At 35.7% G+C, this 10,863-nt stretch overlaps 2 long non-coding RNA genes across 2 annotated transcripts; both read left to right on the plus strand.

Moving 5' to 3' along the window:
• The first annotated feature begins 402 nt into the window (after positions 1–402).
• LOC126676648 (uncharacterized) lies at positions 403–2,223 on the plus strand. Its single transcript, XR_008790518.1, has 3 exons — positions 403–466; positions 1,658–1,731; positions 2,133–2,223. It is a non-coding gene; the product is annotated as an uncharacterized LOC126676648 (long non-coding RNA).
• Positions 2,224–7,736: 5,513 nt separating this feature from the next.
• Positions 7,737–9,557, plus strand: LOC130014711 (uncharacterized). The gene is made up of 3 exons (XR_008790651.1): positions 7,737–7,800; positions 8,992–9,065; positions 9,467–9,557. It is a non-coding gene; the product is annotated as an uncharacterized LOC130014711 (long non-coding RNA).
• The last annotated feature ends 1,306 nt before the right edge of the window (positions 9,558–10,863 follow it).

Raw genomic sequence — 10,863 nt, forward strand, 5'->3', positions numbered from 1 at the left:
GGACCTACTGAGTAGAACCGGTTTGGAGGTCCGGTTTGCTCAGTTTTGCTGAGCAGAGGGTAAACCGGTTCTCTGACCGGTTCTACCCAGTAGAACCGGCCAGAGGGCCGGCTCACTTTTGGCATGGCCGGTTCATTAACCGGTTATGCCCAGTAGAACCGGCCAGTGAACCGGTTCACAACGGGAAAGCTTATAAAAGCCCCGTTTCTGAAACCTAATCAGCCCCCACTTTTTCCTAAAACCCTAAACACGATTCTAACTCATTCCCAACTGATTTCCTACCTTTTCTTGGTGATTTAGACATTCAGTAAGTGTTCTAAATCTATCCCTTGTCGTTTAATTCATTGATTTCTTTCTCCCATCGATTTGGATTAATTAGTTATGGTGTTTGGTTGATTGTAGGTTTGTTCTAATCAAATATTTTCTGGGTTTTCTATATTGAATCGTTCTTAATCTGTTCCAAGAGGTTAGTGGCTCTAATCCATTGTTTAAATGTGTTGAGATTGCTAAATGATTGTATGAATCCATACCTAGGGTGTTTGGCTTGTTAATTTCTGTTTGGTTGCAATATAAAAATCTGTATATAATGATTAGTGTTGCGATTGGCTTGTTCTTGTCAATTGTACTTTGGGTGGATTGATTTGGTTGAGTTAATTGGAGGATTAATACATTGGGCAATATTTTAAATTGAAATTCTGGAAATCCACTATAGGATGATTATAGGTTGTTAGTTAACAACTAATTCTTTGGGGGGTTTGTGATACATTGGCTAAGGTTAAATAATAGGCTAATTAACGTTTTACAAAGATTAAATCGCTGTTTTGAAATGACTTATTTTCTGGAAATTACTTTAACATTGATTTTAAGTAACTGTAGTGCTACTTTGGGGGAGATTGGATTTAAATGGTTAACCAACATTTTGGCCAAATGTTTAAGGCATATTTAAGATGGTTTTTGGTAAATATAAGAGGCTGAAAACTATGTTTTAAAAGTGGTTTAAACATATTAAAAGGATGTTAGCCTTATTCTAGATTGTGGTTAACATGGGTTAAGTAATTGATTAAAGGCATGTAAGGAGTAAGATGGTCGTATTATGTTTAGCTAAGTTATTTTAGTTTCAAGTTGATACTTGAAATATGTTGAATCTTATTGATTCTATTTAAGGTGATATATTCAAGTGTACCTTGGGTGTTACTTGTCAAGTGTTGGCAAGCTTATTTGGCTAAATTATGTTTTGGCATTATTAAGTTAAGGTATGAGTTCTTATTAAAATAACTTTGGTTTCATTTAAGGTTTGATTTAAGACTTTGGTTTTAACTTTGGTTTATGTATGAGTCGGGTTAGACGTGGTCTCCCGACATGTGATGTTGAGCTATACTGCAGTTAAAGCTAACACACTACTTTGGAAAATCTTTCGTTTTTAAATAAAGTATTTAAGTTATGAAAGGACTTTGGTTTTGTTTCAAAGATAAGAACTCACCTAATTTAATTTGCCTAACTTTGTTATTTGGTTTGAATGAAATATTTTGGATATACATTGGTTGTACTTGGTCACCTTGGTTGATTCTTTGGTTGTGTTCGAGATGCTAGTCCTATGTGGTGTCTAGTATTCTTAGAGTTAGGGCTTGTTCGAATTTTAACTCGTATAATGTTTTAGACCCGTCGACTGCTCGTGCTTTGGAGTCTACGCAGGGTTAGCTGTTTGCCAAGATTCACGTGGATAAGCAAGCAGTGAGTTTGTAGTGCTATTTACCGCTTTATTAAGTACCGCATTTTATTTTAGTATTATAAATGTTTTTGAACTGTTTTAAGCGATTATGGATCTGGATTGAAACGAGCTACTCGATAGGCTTGTATCGAGACTGTGTGCACCGGTATATACTCTGGGATCGGCAGACTGTGGTCTTGCTTACGCTGGTAATTTGACGAGAATTAGTTCCCGTCCACTCTGGGTTTATTTTTCAGTATGCTATGTCATACTTACGCTGGGATCATTTCAATACTGTTATTCCATAATCATACTATATTAGTATAAACTGTTTTGATTTAAGGGTTTTAAACTTAATAAATGTATATAGTATTGCGAACTCATCTCAGTATATCTGACCCCGTTGTTTTCCCAAATTTTCCAGGTTTATGATTTGAAAGCTGGTCCACTCCGAATCTTTATTCCTCGGAGGTTTATTTTCTTTTAATAAATTGTCAAACTACCTTTTTCTTAGACCGCAGTAGTAAACTAGAAGTCTATATTATTCTAGTCTGTTTGTTGTCTGACTGGCTTTATTTTATGCTTTGGCATTACTATTGTTTAACTCTACTTATTTTTATTTAATGAAAGTACTTATATTTAAACTGATAGTTTAAGTTGGAGTCTCGGTTGCCCCCGAGCATTGGTTTTTCTGCAGGTTTATATGATTGGTGGTTTTCCGCAAGGCTTGCTACGGGTTTTGGTACAATCATACCCATACCCTAGCGCCGGTCACGATCCATGAAATTGGGTCGTGACAAAGTTGGTATCAGAGCCTTAGTTTCGAACTAAGGCCAAATTTTTGCATGTTATGTGTTTATCGCTTTAAAGCATGTTAAGTGTTACGGTTGTGTTATAGGATCTACTGCGGAATTAGGATTCAAGTCTTGTCTTTTGAAACGTCATCTTCTGTTTTCAAAATTTCTACCTTAATCTATAGGAATGTTGAGTGTCGGTTTTATGTGTTACTGATGCTTTACTTCGGAATGTTTACTGCTTATACATTGGGTGATTTGTTGGCTGTAGTGCCATATATGAGATATACTTTGAGTGATTTTTGTTGACTGTTGTGCCATCTATGAGATATACTTTGGGTGATGTTTTGATGGCTATTGTGCCTTATATGGTGTTTACTTCGGGTGATGCTTTGTAGGATGTTGTTCCTTATATGATTTTTACCTTGGGTGATTAGTTCTTGGCTTTTACGCCTTGGATAATTTTGATTATAATTGGGTTGCCTTCACCTTGTTGGTGAGTACAATTTGGTTTTGGCTGCGTTGTTGGGTGCTAAATAGGTTGGCACATACTATGATACGTTAGGCTTTGGCCTTGTATGATTTTTAAAGGATTTTTGTGTTAAATCTTTAAACATGTTTTGTAGCTTTATGTTGTTTGATTGCACGTTGGTTTTACACTTTTTATTAAGAAAATTATTTTGATTACTTTTGTGTTTTGACACGAGAATCGGAATAGACGTCTGGTTTTAATACTTTTTAAAAAAGTGATTTTTGATTACTTTTCAAGTAAAATGAATTTCATGTATTTCAGAATCTTACGTTTGGATTAGTGTTGACAAACAATTATTTTCAAAATAATTTAAATTATGAGGTGATTCACATTTGAGGATTTAATATTGCTTTTGTTAATTTCACCGCGTTGTGGTTTGTCGACGTTTGAAGCGTCGTTGGTCATATGTTTGGTATATTACGTTTGGCCAGATTAGGTGTTTACAGAATAACTGTTTGAGATTAAAGATTTTCTCACTTAAGATTTTGAAATGCTTTTGATTTTCGGATAAGGTTGAACTCCTATTTTTTTTAAGAAAAATTGAGATTTTATTTAAATGCTTTTTCAAAATTATAAATAGTTGTGGTGATTTATGTTCTTCTCAACTGAGTGATTGAGTTAATTTTTGACACTTGGGTTGCGTTGAGCTCTTATAAAAAAATGGAATTTTATTTAAAGGCATCCTTCCGGACTTACAAATGTTTTGAATACGTTTTATAGACAGTTGTTTTGGGTTCGACTTGGGTCACCCAAATTTGGGAGTTGAGCTTGGTAGTTGTAATGACTCGGCTAACTCGATGATTTTATAATTGAAATACTTTGGGAATTCTTTTAATGCGATTGATTTATAAGAAGAGATGTTTTCCGGATAATTGATTGCGTTTTAACAGTGGGTCTCAAAAAAAAACAATTGAATATTTTTTTTGTTGACTTTAAATTTCAAAATGAATTTGAAGCGTACTCTTGAAAGGTGACATATTACAGGTTGACTTTATTACAAAGTCAAAACTGGTTGTAGCACATTTTGATTTTGTCATTTAAGTATGCTGGTTTAATTGGCTGTATGGCACACTTGGAGGGTTTTAGAATTGTAGAATTCATGATCTCTTGATTTGAATTTGCGTTGTTTACCTCGCAAGTTTAGTTGATTTATGTTGGTTGAGTTTGTTTTGTCTCTTCGTGCGGAGAAGCACGTGAGGTAAATTATTTCACGCGGTTTTTTTTGGCTTACCTTGATGTTGGTTTGATAGTGAGTCGAACTTTCGTTTAGACCCTATTTTGCTTTAGTTTCAATTTGGGTGACGCTGGGTTTGCTGTTTTGTTTGTGGATCGAGATCTTTGGATTTCGATATCGAGGAAATTGATGGAATTGTTTCTTTGGAACGTTTGGTGGTTTATGTTTATCCTAGATAAGGATATTGGAAATTCTAACTCGAGGATATATATCAGTGTATTAATACACTAGTGTTTTTCATCAAGGTTAATCGATGTGATGCGAGAACGGGTGGTAAGTATTGCAGAAACGTATATGATGTGTTATTTCCCTTGGGTGTAAGTTTCAGTTTTGTTGAAGTTAGATGGATATTATTTATGCATTAGATAGTTTAATGGAGTTATTGAGTTAGATTGTTATAATAGTATCGTGTGATTTAGTGAATTGCAAGTATGGAGTTTGAGAAATATTTTTGAGGTTATCGAGTGCACGTCCCACAGAGTGTAACGTCTAGTAAATGTTTTATCGAGAAATTGATTTCAAATGTTAATTTGTTAACGTATTTGAAATGTTTTTATCACGTAATTGTGCCCAGACATATCACGAACATGCATTTTTGTATGTCACGAATAGGAAATTGCATTGAGCACTGAGTATGTTCACTAAAAAAAAAATTATAATTGATACATGCATAATAGTACATGCATCACGTGCATAGAAAAGTTTAGAGTTGGATGCAACTCTTTGGGGATGAGAGATGTCATTACCCTGGCGCACAATTATGTAAAAAGGGATTTTATCGATAAAGTGTTTTTATGAAAGACGTTTTGAAACGAACTCGCGAGTCACAATGTGATAAATGTATTTATAAAGTTGTTGGATTTCAAATCATTTTGAAATTGTTACCGAAAGATAGCTAGGCAAATACTCTGTGATTATGGTGGTGAATTAAGGACGATTACGTTATGAGTGATTGATCTGTAGTATCAAAAATTCGGTGCTTCATAGGGAGTAAGAATGAATATAAAGGTTGCACTCGAGTTATTGTTGTTATAAATGTGATAGGATTTTGAGGTCGGATTGAAAGACTTATGTGTTAGCTTTCAATTTATGATTTGAGGTTATTAGATTAAGGGATTTGGTTATGCTCGTCGTATGTGTTTACGCCGTGATTTTAAAAGAAGTTTGTTTTTACATAATTCGTTTTTGTATAAATGTTTTGGTATACTCGTATAAAAATATTGTGTGGAAGAAGATATTTCTTTACAAATATTTTCTATTTTGATAAAGGGATAAATTTTTTATCAAGCATTGATTTAAGAGAATAATAATTATGTTAGTTGAACTATTTTATATATTTGCAAACTTATATTGAAAGTAAGGTGTAACTGCGGAATTCAAAATACGAATGTTTTGAAACTTTTATTGTGTTTACAAAACTGGAGGTTTTCGAACGGTAAAAGAATTTTGGTCTATGTATATAAAGAGAGGTATAAGATGTTAACGTCTTTAAAAGAGAAGTGGAAAATATAAATATAATATTTTGTGTTTGGAAATTTTGTTTTCATATAAGTTTGACTTAAGCATAACCAATGACCTAGTTGCTAGTGAATTTGATCTAGGTGATATCCTGGTTGCAAGATGACAGTTACATTTGGTAAGATGATTTTGAGAATTTGAGTTAGGTTCGGATTTACGAGTTAGCTCATCCGAGAATCGTGATTAGTAGGTTTCAACAATAAAGGTTGGTTGGTCGATACTATTGATTGGGATTTTTGTTGTTTGAAGTTGGATATCGTTTTATTTGGTTGTTGAACCTTTTGTGTGCGGCATAAAATTTGGTTTGTGCAAAATTTGTATGTATGTTGGTGTTTAATTACCTTGGGTAACTTCGGCATGTATGCTTTCTTATTGTATGAGTGGAAGGATCTATCTGAATGAGTCAATTTGTATGTAAATTGAAGATTTCGTTGTCATAAGTTAAAATGGTATATTCTTTGGAATGTCATACGTGTTTAATAATTTGTTAAGGTTGATGGTCTTTTCGAGCTTAGTCCTTGTCGTGTGTACAACTCGATTTTGATAATGTTTTAAAGTTGGCTAATATATATTGGCGAGAACCTTATCTAGTTAATTTTGGACTAGATCGTTTGTTTGATATAACGAGTTTATTTAATGCTTCGATGTGGGATAATAGGTGTTGATATATTAAGTAAGTTGCGAGGGTTGCATGGTGTCATTAATGGGGATTTTAAAGTTTCCATTTTGAAGTGTTGAATTTTGATATTGTAGGAATTACGATTTGAGTTTCGGATTGTCCTTGCACCTTGTTAAGGTTGTTATTATAGCTGTTAGACCTCGAGCGGGTCCTGGTAACCTCCCTTGTGAGCATATTTATTGTTTATAGTTGAAAAATACTGAAGGTTTATATTTTGTTTAATCAAGTAATCGTTTGGATCAACGAACTGTTGGATTTAAAATTTTGCGCATATATGTGTGGTGACAATTTGAGTTGTTGATTTATATGAGTGGTAGTTTTGAGTTATCATTCCAGGAGCAATCTATTAAGTTAGTGGTTACGCAAGTGCGTAGGTAGATGAGTGAAGGTATGCCTATGGTTTCAGTTTATTCGGATTTATAGTTAGGGAGAATACTTAGGGGACGGAGTCCATTATGTGGAATTGTTATATTTCATTCCTTGAGGTACGTTGAGTTTAGCGTTGTTTCGAATGTTCGATGTTAGTTTAGTACTTTGGATTTGTGTTATATGTTTTACTTGGGGTGCTTTGTGCGCGTGTATCGTGCTTTGTGCTTGTTTTCGTTGTGTTAAAATCGAGGACGATTTTGTTTTTAAGTTGGGGAGAATGTAATACCCCGTGTTTTTCTGACTCCATTCGAAGGTTGGTTGACCGTATAATGTTCGGTTTAGGTTGAACACTAGCCGTGTTTTGACTTCGGTTTGTGCATGTGTTTTGGTGTCGGTTTGGTTCACACTTGTGTGTGCGATTGGCGGATCGTATCGTAGCTTTCAGGACGTGTTCGGACATGTTTTAAGTCGGTTTTAAGGCCTTGACTGGACCTAGGACCGGACCTACTGAGTAGAACCGGTTTGGAGGTCCGGTTTGCTCAGTTTTGCTGAGCAGAGGGTAAACCGGTTCTCTGACCGGTTCTACCCAGTAGAACCGGCCAGAGGGCCGGCTCACTTTTGGCATGGCCGGTTCATTAACCGGTTCTGCCCAGTAGAACCGGCCAGTGAACCGGTTCACAACGGGAAAGCTTATAAAAGCCCCGTTTCTGAAACCTAATCAGCCCCCACTTTTTCCTAAAACCCTAAACACGATTCTAACTCATTCCCAACTGATTTCCTACCTTTTCTTGGTGATTTAGACATTCAGTAAGTGTTCTAAATCTATCCCTTGTCGTTTAATTCATTGATTTCTTTCTCCCATCGATTTGGATTAATTAGTTATGGTGTTTGGTTGATTGTAGGTTTGTTCTAATCAAATATTTTCTGGGTTTTCTATATTGAATCGTTCTTAATCTGTTCCAAGAGGTTAGTGGCTCTAATCCATTGTTTAAATGTGTTGAGATTGCTAAATGATTGTATGAATCCATACCTAGGGTGTTTGGCTTGTTAATTTCTGTTTGGTTGCAATATAAAAATCTGTATATAATGATTAGTGTTGCGATTGGCTTGTTCTTGTCAATTGTACTTTGGGTGGATTGATTTGGTTGAGTTAATTGGAGGATTAATACATTGGGCAATATTTTAAATTGAAATTCTGGAAATCCACTATAGGATGATTATAGGTTGTTAGTTAACAACTAATTCTTTGGGGGGTTTGTGATACATTGGCTAAGGTTAAATAATAGGCTAATTAACGTTTTACAAAGATTAAATCGCTGTTTTGAAATGACTTATTTTCTGGAAATTACTTTAACATTGATTTTAAGTAACTGTAGTGCTACTTTGGGGGAGATTGGATTTAAATGGTTAACCAACATTTTGGCCAAATGTTTAAGGCATATTTAAGATGGTTTTTGGTAAATATAAGAGGCTGAAAACTATGTTTTAAAAGTGGTTTAAACATATTAAAAGGATGTTAGCCTTATTCTAGATTGTGGTTAACATGGGTTAAGTAATTGATTAAAGGCATGTAAGGAGTAAGATGGTCGTATTATGTTTAGCTAAGTTATTTTAGTTTCAAGTTGATACTTGAAATATGTTGAATCTTATTGATTCTATTTAAGGTGATATATTCAAGTGTACCTTGGGTGTTACTTGTCAAGTGTTGGCAAGCTTATTTGGCTAAATTATGTTTTGGCATTATTAAGTTAAGGTATGAGTTCTTATTAAAATAACTTTGGTTTTATTTAAGGTTTGATTTAAGACTTTGGTTTTAACTTTGGTTTATGTATGAGTCGGGTTAGACGTGGTCTCCCGACATGTGATGTTGAGCTATACTGCAGTTAAAGCTAACACACTACTTTGGAAAATCTTTCGATTTTAAATAAAGTATTTAAGTTATGAAAGGACTTTGGTTTTGTTTCAAAGATAAGAACTCACCTAATTTAATTTGCCTAACTTTGTTATTTGGTTTGAATGAAATATTTTGGATATACATTGGTTGTACTTGGTCACCTTGGTTGATTCTTTGGTTGTGTTCGAGATGCTAGTCCTATGTGGTGTCTAGTATTCTTAGAGTTAGGGCTTGTTCGAATTTTAACTCGTATAATGTTTTAGACCCGTCGACTGCTCGTGCTTTGGAGTCTACGCAGGGTTAGCTGTTTGCCAAGATTCACGTGGATAAGCAAGCAGTGAGTTTGTAGTGCTATTTACCGCTTTATTAAGTACCGCATTTTATTTTAGTATTATAAATGTTTTTGAACTGTTTTAAGCGATTATGGATCTGGATTGAAACGAGCTACTCGATAGGCTTGTATCGAGACTGTGTGCACCGGTATATACTCTGGGATCGGCAGACTGTGGTCTTGCTTACGCTGGTAATTTGACGAGGATTAGTTCCCGTCCACTCTGGGTTTATTTTTCAGTATGCTATGTCATACTTATGCTGGGATCATTTCAATACTGTTATTCCATAATCATACTATATTAGTATAAACTGTTTTGATTTAAGGGTTTTAAACTTAATAAATGTAAATAGTATTGCGAACTCATCTCAGTATATCTGACCCCGTTGTTTTCCCAAATTTTCCAGGTTTATGATTTGAAAGCTGGTCCACTCCGAATCTTTATTCCTCGGAGGTTTATTTTCTTTTAATAAATTGTCAAACTACCTTTTTCTTAGACCGCAGTAGTAAACTAGAAGTCTATATTATTCTAGTCTGTTTGTCGAATTTGTCTGACTGGCTTTATTTTATGCTTTGGCATTACTATTGTTTAACTCTACTTATTTTTATTTAATGAAAGTACTTATATTTAAACTGATAGTTTAAGTTGGAGTCTCGGTTGCCCCCGAGCATTGGTTTTTCTGCAGGTTTATATGATTGGTGGTTTTCCGCAAGGCTTGCTACGGGTTTTGGTACAATCATACCCATACCCTAGCGCCGGTCACGATCCATGAAATTGGGTCGTGACATATATGAAGCCGATTGGTGCCTTAAATGTCCCTGCGGGTTGCAAAGTGGGGTTTTTTCTGGATAGCCATGGTGGTTGGGATGTTGAGAAGCTTAATGGCTGTTTCTCTTCAGCTGATGTAACTAATATTTTGAAAATCCCCATTAGCATAAATTTACCTCCGGATAAGCTCTATTGGCCATTAAACAAGAACGGATTTTATTCGGTTAAATCCGGATATTATCAAGCGTGCAAAGTTACTAGCAGGAACGTAGCTTCTTCTTCGAATAGTGTGGCTAATGGGTTTTGGGTGAAAGTTTGGCGTTGCCCCGTTCAACCAAAGATTCGCCATTTTCTCTAGAGAATCCTTCACGAATCTCTTCCTTGTAACGCAAAGCTCTCTCGCCGGATCTCAGAGCTGTCCAGTCTTTGCCCGAGATGTGGAGTCGTAGAGGAATCCCAGGTACACGCATTAAAGGAGTGTGAAGAGGTCAGAGGGATTTGGTTGTTATCCCCCTTAAACTTACGGGTTGATAGGTTTCCCTGCAATAACTTATCGGACTGGTTATCACAGATGTTCGGCTCCCTTAAGGATGATGAGCTTCAGCTCTTCATTCTAAGCCTGTGGACTATCTGGCTAGACAGAAATAACATTGTTTTCGGCAACAGAAGGCAGCCTCCTGAAGTCTTATTCAAAGGAACTCGTCTCATGCATGGGAATGTGGCGGGCTCAGACCGGGTCTCTGAAGCTCTTAAGCCTGCGACGACGTTGGAATGGGAGCCTCCCCCGTTGAACTCAATTAAACTAAACACCGATGCTGCAATCTCGCTTTCTAGACAATCTTCTGTGGTCAGCGCAGTTTGTAGAAGATCAGATGGATCTGTCATCAGGTGGGGAGTTAAGAAGCTTGAAGGAATAGTTGACGTAGAAACAGCTGAAGCTCTAGCAGTTCTATTTGGTATTCAAATTGCAGCGGGTATTCCTGGCGACTGCTTATTCTGCGAGTCTGATGCTTCGACATTTATTGATAGGTTTCA

The sequence above is a fragment of the Mercurialis annua genome, linkage group LG4, assembly GCF_937616625.2.
Source record: "Mercurialis annua linkage group LG4, ddMerAnnu1.2, whole genome shotgun sequence".
NCBI classification, from domain to species: Eukaryota; Viridiplantae; Streptophyta; class Magnoliopsida; order Malpighiales; family Euphorbiaceae; genus Mercurialis; species Mercurialis annua.